Source organism: Anolis carolinensis, chromosome 5 (genome assembly GCF_035594765.1).
Source record: "Anolis carolinensis isolate JA03-04 chromosome 5, rAnoCar3.1.pri, whole genome shotgun sequence".
Classification (NCBI taxonomy): domain Eukaryota; kingdom Metazoa; phylum Chordata; class Lepidosauria; order Squamata; family Dactyloidae; genus Anolis; species Anolis carolinensis.
The window spans coordinates 159,795,120-159,806,019 of record NC_085845.1 but is presented as its reverse complement, the minus strand read 5'-3'; the positions used below and the strand labels follow the sequence as shown (position 1 = coordinate 159,806,019).

The 10,900-nt window shown below is 39.0% G+C and overlaps 1 non-coding gene across 1 annotated transcript; it reads right to left on the bottom strand.

Annotated features, from left to right (window-relative positions):
* Positions 1-208: 208 nt before the first annotated feature.
* On the bottom strand, positions 209-5,181 carry LOC103278878 (uncharacterized). Its single transcript, XR_010006776.1, has 4 exons — positions 5,081-5,181; positions 3,536-3,635; positions 2,049-2,100; positions 209-1,026 (listed from the first exon to the last, which is right to left on the bottom strand). It is a non-coding gene; the product is annotated as an uncharacterized LOC103278878 (transcript).
* Positions 5,182-10,900: the final 5,719 nt, after the last annotated feature.

Sequence of the window (10,900 nt, the reverse complement as noted above, 5' to 3'; positions counted from 1 at the left end):
CATTTTTAAGTAACCCCTCACTCCAAATCCTACAAAGCATGTCAGCAAGACCAGGTGTCTACAATGCATCCTGCGGAACCAATTTTGCCCTGGAATGTGGAAAAATTGAAATCTTCTGCAGCGCAGTAAAGGGTTACCTCAGATTTTCCTGGGTGAAATGCAGGGGTTAAACCAATCATGGTGGATTGCTCCTCCATGCCATCCTGTGAATGGTCAAGTGTGTAGATGAACCCAAAATATGTTTACCTATACTTATCTGTTTCCTGACCTGGGCAATGTACCCAAACTCATCTATAATTTGAGAAAGCTTTCTGCACATAGTCTAAGGCACTGCTTCTTAAACTGTGGCTCCCGGTCCCAAATGGGGTCCCTTTAGTTCAATGTTGGGGTACTGAAAAATTTGGAAACAATAAGTTTTCTGAACACCACATAGTAGCTATTTTTGACATTTACACAAATCTATTGTGCAGTGTTTACAGTGGACTATGCAGATGCGTCAGCTGTACTTCATAAAAAGGAAAATCAGCCTGTTTAGCAAACCTTACAAATGCTGATTTCTTATCAGTAAATGTTAGATTTTCATACTTATTTTATATATACCTATATACCCGGAGTCATGTAAAATTTATCAGGCAAAAGGGAGTATGAATGGAAAAGTTTAAGAAGCCCTGGTCTAAGGGACAGACATCTGGTGGCATTATACTTTGCATTTCTTCAGCCATCAGATATGATATTCATATTTCATAAAATTGAGCATATAAAAAACATAACGTAAGATCACAATAGTCCTTAAAAAGGAGTGTCTTGATAAGGCCTCAGCCTTCAAATAAGCAATGTGAATAGAAAGTACCAACCAAAATATATAATTCCATGAAATATAATTAGAGGCTGCATAGCTAAACGTTTTAGGATTATGCCTCTAGACTGCTGGCAAGGTAAGGAGACGGAACCTTTTTTCTTGGTGGAGAGAGCTTCTCTTGTTCATCCTCTAGATCACCAAGCGCTCTTTTATAACTTGCTTGTCTCCTGTAAATTTAGTTTTGTATATAAAAATTAACGGAGGACTCATTATACAGAACACACCAGTACAATATTCTATCATCGGTCCTCTTGAAAGCACCATGCATCTTCCATCCCTTGGCTTCTTTCTGAGTCCTTTAAGGGGCTTAAAAGAATCCTTAGGCAAGATGTCAGCTTTTTTGTGTGTGTGTGTGTCAGGAGCAACCGGAGTTGCTTCTGGAGTGAGAAAATTGGCCGTCTGCAAGGATGTTGCCCAGGGGACACCCTGATGTTTTTACCATCCTTGTGGGAGGCTTCTCTGGATTTGAACCTGGCAGCCTTCAGGTCAGCAACCCAACCAAGATGTCAGCTCAAGGATATATCTCGATTTCACTAAGGGCCCTTAGTGATAACCTACAATATCTGCTTTGAACTGGGTCCCCTTCCACACAGCTGAATAAAATCTCACATTATCTGCTTTGAGCAGGAATATATGGCATATGTGTAGTTCAAAGCCGATACTGTGGGATTTTCTGCCTTGATATTCTGGGTGATATGGCTGTGTGGAAGGGTCCTGGATTATCTGAGTCCACACTGCCATATCATCCAGTTCAATGTGGATTTTATACAGTTGTGTAGAAGGAGCCAAGTCTCCCTTACATAGAAGGGGATTCAAATCCATGAACCTAATTTGGCATTATCTCTTATTTGTAACCCAGCCTGAAAATTCTCCCTTCCTCAACTACAAAGAGGAATACTATTTTATGTTTTCCCCATTCTTTTCTTTCCCTGTACCTCCATTCATCTTATTTTCCAACACTTTGAACCTGTGTATGACTGGGTCACTTTTTTTGTCACTCATGTGAGATAACAAGCAATGAAGCTTTGTTCCTGCTCCCAGTAACAAACAAATAGAAATGATCTGGTAGTCTTACTCATAGGTGATGCACAGGCATATACACAAACAATAGATACAAGAGTAAATATACCAAGGTTAAGAAAAGAATACTGGTTATGAAGTTTGTCAAAAGACCCAACAGACAACATACCCAACGTTCTGGGATGGTTTTTGAATTTCTTCACTCTTTTCAGGGCTGCCCACTGCATAGAGAAAAGCAACTACAGTTACTGGTCACTGAACTATTTTATGTGATAAAAGCATGAGGTGAAAACTGTATCATCAAGACGATGAACATTTGTAATTGCCAGGACAGATATGCTTATAATTTACTATTTTATAGAGGTTTTTAAAAAACTTATTTTAATCCCTTTACCTAAGTGTTTATAAGGCAAACAAAGCAAAGCAACTGGGCTACGATTACTTAAAAAAAAACCAGCAACACATTTTATGTTAGCAAACATTATAAAGGGAAAAACAGTTCATCCACTTCTGAAGATTCAGATCAATGCCATGTTTAGAAGATGCAATCCTAAAAACTGATTCACCCATAAATAGAATTGAATTTTGATTAAGTTACATATTCAAATATATGAGTTATGATTATGTATATGAAGGAAGTGAATAGGCTCAGTGCAGTTATTCCTCTATTATTTGGGTGGCATATACCATATTTTACCGCATTTGAAAGGCTGACATAAAGAAGAAGGAGAAGGCTTGTCTTCTGCTGCCCTGGAGACCAGGACTCAGAGCAATGAGTCTGAGAAAATTATAGGAAAGGAGATTCACCCATTAGGGTGAACTTCCTGACCAAGAGAACTGTCCAACAGTGGAACTCTCTTTCTCGGACTGTGGTAGAAGCTCCTCCCTTGGAAGCTTTTAAACAAGAGGCTGGATGGCCATCTGTCAAGCGTACTTTGAGTGCTCATTTCCTGCATGGCAGGGGATTGGACTAAATGGCCTATGTGGTCTCTTCCAACTCTGATTCTATAATATTTGCACCCCTTTTTGGGTCCCAAAATGGTTTTTTTCACCCTTTCCTTGCTTAATCAAGCACTGATATCTCCCACCTTCTTCTTTGTCTCAGAGGTAAGACAGTTAAAAAAAAAAACAAATTGGGGAACCCAGGGCATCAATAGTCACACACTCACCTTTTCAGCCAAAAAAAAGGAATGAAAAGTATTACTATTTCCTAGTGAAACATGATAGTAGAGATTTTATTACATGTTTATCTATCTCTTCCTAGAATTCATAGCAGTCCACACTGATTTAAAAAGTTCTGCAAAAGTTTCAGCTGAGACAGCAACTGGCTCCATTTTACATAGTCAACTTCAAGAACAAGGTAAGTACTCAGTCAAGATTCTACAATTAAAGGCTACCAGTGGATTCCAATTCTCATCAGCAGCAGCCAGCTTGAATATAAATGTGGAATGATGAGAAATAGTACCTGATCAACATGTACAAGGCTGTGTATCCGCCATCTGTGTCCTAGCTGTGAACAACATGTATCCTTTCCCCTAACTATCAAACCAGCATCTTCTAGGAAATATCAAGCTTCCCCTTCCTTAAAGATGCTCTTTTAACTCAAGTTGTAGTTCTCCGTTACTCAGTGAACTCCATTATTCCTGATCCACTGACCCTTGTGTTCTCCTTTTTGCTGATCTTCTTGAGCCTGGAGATTTGCAGTCATGCTGGCCTTCTGTGAATTTGGTGTTGTCCTCATGGTTTCAATAGCATGCTGTAAGGCAAACACATTCTCAGCATAGCCCCATATAAAGTGAAACATAGTTAAACACAATCTTATGACAGATCAAAACTTGTTATAAAAACAATTTTACTCTTAAATTAAGAATGCAAGGAACCTTAAAAAAGAAAGAAATATTAAACACTCTTTCAGGAGAGTTTTCTAGTTTAGTTGTTTTGTCATATGATTATTTACTGCCCAAGAGCGGACGTAGTCTTCATGCTTGAACTACAATTCCCAGAAGCCCAATCCAGCACAGTTTATTGAAGAGAACTTCTGATAGCTGTAATACTCAAATGCTGTATGACTCCCATACAGCAATTCTAGTGAACAGGACAAATGGCCTGTTAGGCTCAATGTAACCTGTGGATTTCAGGTATCGTCCCTGCTACTCAACCATAATTTTATTTATGTAGAATATTTGCCTGCCACCTTTAAAGAAGCAGCCTTTGACAGAAGAAACCTATGTGTATCAACTTAGAAATGAATCCTGTTCCAATAATGATCATAGAATCATACTTGGAAAAGACTAGTCAAACCTTTGCCATCTATTATTCTATGATTCTACGCAGCAAGACACAATCAAAGCACTCCCAACAGATGGCCACCCAGACTGTTAAAAACCCCCAGAGAAGGAGACTCCACTACACTCCGAGGCAGCATATTCCACTGCCAACCAGGTCAGGAAGTTCTTCATAATGTTTAGGCAGAATATTTTCCTGAATTTTGAATGAATTGCTCATGTCCTAGTCTCCAAAAGCAGCAGAAAACGACTTGCCACATCCTCAATGTGACATCCTTTCAAATATTGAAAGGTGGCTAACATGTGCCCTTAGCCTTCTCTTCTCCAAGCTAAACATACCCAGCTTCCTAAACCACTCCATCATATTCTGAGAGTCCAAATGCTGCTGTTGAACAACTCTAACAAATTCTTTCTAATGTTTAGGTGGCGTGTTTTTCTCAATTTGAAACTGTTGCTCTGTGTCCAAGGATGCATAGAATGAATGGAATTTGATATGTTAACTGCCATTGTTCAATGCCACTGAATCTTGGGATTTGTAGTTTGGTGAGACAGCAGCACTCTTTGGCAGAGAAGAGGAAAGACTTTGCAACACTACAACTCCCATGATTCCATAGCATAGCCCGGGACAGATCCCTGTGGTACCACACTAGTCACTTCTTTCCAGGATGATGAGGAAGCATTGGGAAGCATTGTTTAGCCCACGTTTTACTGTTTCTTCATGAGAATATAATAGAGAACCTTGTCAAAGGCCTTACTGAAATCAAGTTATGCTATAGCCATAGAACTCCCTTCATCTACCAAGCTTGTAATTCTATTTTATTTTTAAAAAGATTAGATTAATCTGATTCTTCTAGGTAAGGAGGTACAATATAGAATTATATCTTTAAGCTTTACTTTACCTCTTTTCAGAACTTACCCCTTGAGAATCAGAAGAGGAATCAGAGGAGTTGTTTTCCTTCACTCAAAACCGACAAATTCAAATCTTAGGTCACTACAAGTCGCCATTTAGTTGTAGCTGTTTTTTTCCACTCATTGTGCTGACTCCTTTCTTCTATGCTATAGTATCTTCTTGATCCAAATCTACTTTATACTCCTATTAGCTCTAAGGCAAAGGAAGCAGGGGAAGAGACCAAAGCACTTTAAAGGCATAATTCTCCAGTTATAATAACATTAATTAATTACTGTTCTATTTTAAGGTATAATATGAATGGTCAAAGCATAAGACCACACAGAGAATGAAGCTCATGACCAAGAAATGATAAGAAAAACTTAGCTCTTTCTCATACAGTCAAATACTGAACCTGCTGTATCGTTTACCTTAAAGTTACAGTTAAAAGCAACTCTTTTGGCTCTGATAGTTCTTTTATCACCTACCAGTTTCACAAAGTTGCTTGGTTTTATTAAATCCGGTTGGAAAAATAAATAACATAAGCAAAAAAAGAGAGCGTCGTTAGCCAAAAGGGATGATTTCATGCTATCAAAAGTTTAAAATGAGCTACTATGAGATTGGCCGACATGATATTTTCACTGCTGATGAACATGGCAGATTCATGCAAACTCACACCCAAACTAAATTATTTGTTCTGTCCCATGGGGCTAGTGAGCTTTTGATGTGATTTCCCTTAGAATACAATGATATACGTCCAGCAATAACATGGTCCTGCTTGAAGTTTTCTGTCTGTTTTAGTAGTTTCACTAGAAGAACGTTTATCCTTACTCAAGGAAATCTTTCTTTCTACTCCCACCCCTTGTAATCATTCAGATACCACAGGAGGAGTACATTCTGTTTTTGTTGTTTAGGATTTTGTTGTTTAGGAGCAAATAGTGACCCCCAGCTTTTCTTTCCCTCCTCTTCTTTATGGATGTAAAAATAATTTCAGGATTTTGGTCACATGTCCACTCTTGGGGCCCTTTTCACAATTGTAATACTATATTCCACTATAGCTACCATGGCAGCAGCCTATAGATTCCAGGGATTTCCAGTATAAAGCAGGGCATTTAGAATTTCCAGCCAGAAAACTCTAGTGCCTCTCCAAACTACAAATCCCGGGATCTCATAGAATGTTCACAGTGGCAATTACCGTGACATTATACTGCTATAACTGTGTATTATGAAAGTTGATATTTTCCTGCCCCTCTTTATCTTATTGGTTTAGTTCTTCTTCTTATATTTTTCATCAAATGGTTGTGTTAGCTAACAAGTCATAATGACATAGAATCATAGAAGAGTTGAAAGAGCCCCAAGGGCCATCCAGTCCAACCCCCTGCCATGTAGGACGAGCACAATCATGGAGATGTTTTTATGTAGTCAATTCATGCCATCTTTTCATGCCATTCAAGTTCAAGTTCAAGTTCACTTTATTACAGTCAATGACCAGCTCATAAGAAGAGGGACACAGTCCCGGACAAACACATCAGGTGTCAGGGTTGGGAAATTTAAAAATTTAAAACTTTAAGATAACTGCATTACCAGGACATCAAGACAATTAAGCCAAGAATCTAAGTCAAAGCCATATACAGGATTATATCAAAACCCAATACAATTAGTGGAATTAAAAGAAAGGGAGTCTGAAGGGGGGGGGAATTGGGGTGCTCATGTGGCACAGGGATTCATGCTATTCTGTTACTTGTCAAATGGGATTTTTAGGTTGTTGGGGCACCAGCATTATCTTGTGAGAAGGCTAAAGAACTTGTGAAACTACAGCTCCCATGATTCTATAGCATTGAGCCATGGTAGTTAACTTGGTGTCAAACTGCATTGCTTCTGCAGTGTCAATGCACTCATAGAATCACATATTCTTTTGATAGCATGATGGAAATACATGTCATAATAATTTAGGATTTACTTACTTAGACTAAGATGGGAAATACTTAACCCTCCAGATAGCTATAACAATTGGCTTTGCTGTGGATTTGTAATTCCATAATGTAAATGGCTCCCACCCATGCATGAACATTTATGCTAGCCCTGAACATTTTGGAAAAAGAGGTCCTAAAATCAGCTAAAGTGGCACCTGGATGTAATGTAGAGTATCTTCAAGCCACACAAAGTTGTGACAGCTTGGCCTGTAATGAGATGTAAATGCCCCATCTCCAGAACTGCCAACCTTGGTTCAAAGCATCACCAGAATAACCAATTCTGGTCCCGTTATTGCCTGCCACAACAACAAAGGCATTGACAAAGGCATTGACAACATTAACAAAATGAAGTTCAACAGGGACAAATGCAAGATACTTCACTTCGGCAGAAAAAATGGAAATCAAAGATACAGAATGGGGGACGCCTGGCTTGACAGCAGTGTGTGCGAAAAAGATCTTGGAGTCCTCGTGGACAACAAGTTAAACATGAGCCTACAATGTGATGCGGCAGCTAAAAAAGCCAATGGGATTTTGGCCTGCATCAATAGGGGAATAACGTCTAGATCCAGGGAAGTCATGCTCCCCCTCTATTCTGCCTTGGTCAGACCACACCTGGAATACTGTGTCCAGTTTTGGGCACCGCAGATGAAGGGAGATGCTGACAAGCTGGAAAGCGTCCAGAGGAGGGCAACTAAAATGATTAAGGGTCTGGAGAACAAGCCCTATGAGGAGAGGCTTAAAGAGCTGGGCATGTTTAGCCTGCAGAAGAGAAGGCTGAGAGGAGACATGATAGCCATGTACAAATATGTGAGGGGAAGTCATAGGGAGGAGGGAGCAAGCTTATTTTCTGCTGCCCTGCAGACTAGGACACGGAACAATGGCTTCAAACTACAGGAAAGGAGATTCCACCTGAACATCAGGAAGAACTTCCTCACTGTGAGGGCTGTTCGGCAGTGGAACTCTCTCCCCCGGGCCGTGGTGGAGGCTCCTTCTTTGGAGGCTTTTAAGCAGAGGCTGGATGGCCATCTGTCGGGGGTGCTTTGAATGCGATTTCCTGCTTCTTAGCGGGGGGTTGGACTAGATGGCCCTTGAGGTCTCTTCCAACTCTACTATTCTATGATTCTATGATTCTAGGAACCTGCCAGAGAGACTTACTGGCTGCTTTCCGAGGTTGAACTGATTTCCTTATGCCCTACATTGAATCTCTTGCAGTAGAAACTAAATGTTAACAATCAAAATGATATAACAATTGAAGAATAAATTATATAGAATCCATATATCTATACCAAGAACAAGGACCAGTGGTGTGGCCCCAGGACTCTTTCTATGGGCAATCCCCTTGTCACACAAATAAGTCATGAGAGGAGCTAAAGGGCTTAACAAATTAAACAAGAGTTGTATGTGTGTATGACAAGGATATGTGTGTGTATGTAGTTGTCACCAACCCAACTTCATTCTCTCTGAAAGAACAGAGCTGTCCATAAAATGTTAAAAGTGTGATATTCTGGACACAAAGAAATTGAAATTGGAAAAGGGAATACACTGGGACTGAAGACAAGGAGGGGGGCATGAGGGGAATAGCTGTGAATGAACAAGCACCTAGCATTGCATAACGCTTTGAAAATGAGTTTTGCCTTTTACAAGAGCTGGCCTCCTAATACACATTGTTCAGCAGAGAATACAATGCACGGCTCCTAATGAGCTTTTAATGTTATCTCTGTCAGCTGAAGCCTTTCCCCATTTTACACTGAAGCCATGGCAAAGCAATTTGCTTTGTGGAATAAAAAGGAATCAGGAGGACCTAGACACAGAAATCCAATTTCTTCTGCAGACGGCCCCGGTGCTATATGCCTTCCATTTTAATGACTGACAGTTTCTCTTTCTCCTCTCCTGCCATTGTAGTGAAAACTAACTTCCTAGCTTTGGAGCAATTGTAATAGATTTTTAAATATCAGAGTGGATTTTCTCCCCCCTGCCCACGCCCCTCAATTGCCCCATGCTGATAACAGAGAAGCATACTTAATCATCGATACCTGTTAATTTAGGTCAAATGTGATTACCAGCACAGTTGACTTGATGGTTGGTTACACATTAGTATATAACTCCATCTGCTGATCTGTTGCCTTTTCCTGGAATAGTACAATGGATTGGTCAAGTGTGAATTTATTGCACACTTCTGGAGAATAAAACTTCTTTTGTTTTCAAACTAATGCCCTTTCCATTTTTTCTACATTTTTCTGGTCCTTATTTATTTAGGGTTTTTTTTTTTTGGTTATCCCACTTTTGACAACATTAGCATATTTTTTCCTATTCATTTCACTATTCAAGAAATGAGATGATGAAAAAAAAGAAAGCTGTAAAATTGAAAGCAAGGTTTCACACAGGATTTTTATTATGGAACTTAAAAGATACAAGAGTCCCTAGCAATTTTCTAAGATGGACAAAGAAGAAATGGAAGTTATTTTCAATGCTGTATCAGAAAAATGAATGCAATTTGACCACAGGTTGGATGAGGAAAATACTTAATTTCTAAAATGCAGTTAGTATCTGGGGTGGTTATATCTATGAGAAAAGAAATGGTTGTTAAAAGGCATAATTATTTCTATTATTATTTCACAGATTATAATGACTAAGTTTAGTGGGGGTGGAGGGTGGGTTGAAGGAGGAAAACCATTTCCCCCTGTTTTCTTGTTATTTCCCCCATCCATGTCCCCATCGTGGAAACAACCCTAGTTTATGATATGGGAAGGAGAAGGGGGCATGATCAGTGAAAATGGGGGAAATTGTTTTCCTCCTTCAACTCCTCCCCCATAAAATGGACTGTCCTTTTCTCTCTAGCACCCCCTAATGCCCTCTGTGCAGGTAATGGAACAGTACCTAAAGTTGCATTCTTAATGTGTCCAATTAATCATACACCTAAAAATATATTTACCATGTAAATTGTGTGATTGTTTAACACATGGATACATTTGAAAAAATATGTAGAGAGAGGAAGATTTTATCTTGTAAAACAAAACAAAACAAAAACTTTGACACAAGGCAAGGACTTAATGGAAAGGTGAGAAATGGAGAACATCTGCAAATGCAGTTTTGCAGATGTTGAAATTCTTGCACAGAAGTCATAGGGTCAACATCTTCAGCACTATGAGCAGTTACATGACTTTTCTATTTAAATGTTAGAAATTAAGTACAGGTTTAAGCACCCTTTATCCAAAATGCTTGGAATCAAAAGTGTTTTGGATTTTTATGGAATCATTTTATTATATATACAGGCATAATGAGTTATCTTTGAAATGGGACCTAAGTCTAAACATGATTTTTATATACATATTATTCAAATTACCTTGAAGATAATTTTATACACTATTTTATTAAAATATAGTCTTTATTAAGATTTTCCATACAAGATATATAATAAAAAAAAGACGAGGATGGAGGGAGGGGGGTGGTAAGATGATGATGGTAGGGGTGGGGAGAAGCAAGGTTGTGGAGGGGCAGGGTAAGATGAGGGTAGGGAGTGGGGTAAGGGGAAAAAATAAAAAACAAAAACAAAAAAAACAAAAAAAGGGGGGGGGGAAAGACCCATAGGGAGTATAAAATATGACTTCCGAGTCCTGTCCGATGGGTATGTTCCTGTTTTCCGTATATCTTATCTTTTGTCTTCATTTGGCTCTTCGGGTTCTTTCAGTCGGATATCTTCTCCGGATTGGTGTGGGTTGTCTTATCCTTTTATTTTTCTAATATAGATTGGTGTAAAAAGATAGTTAACTATGATACCGCTTTTTAATAGTATGCATACATATTCCTAGTTTCTTAACAATTCTGCATGTATTTATTCACCTGTTGCCAATTAGTTTCTTTTCTTTGTTTGCCCTGG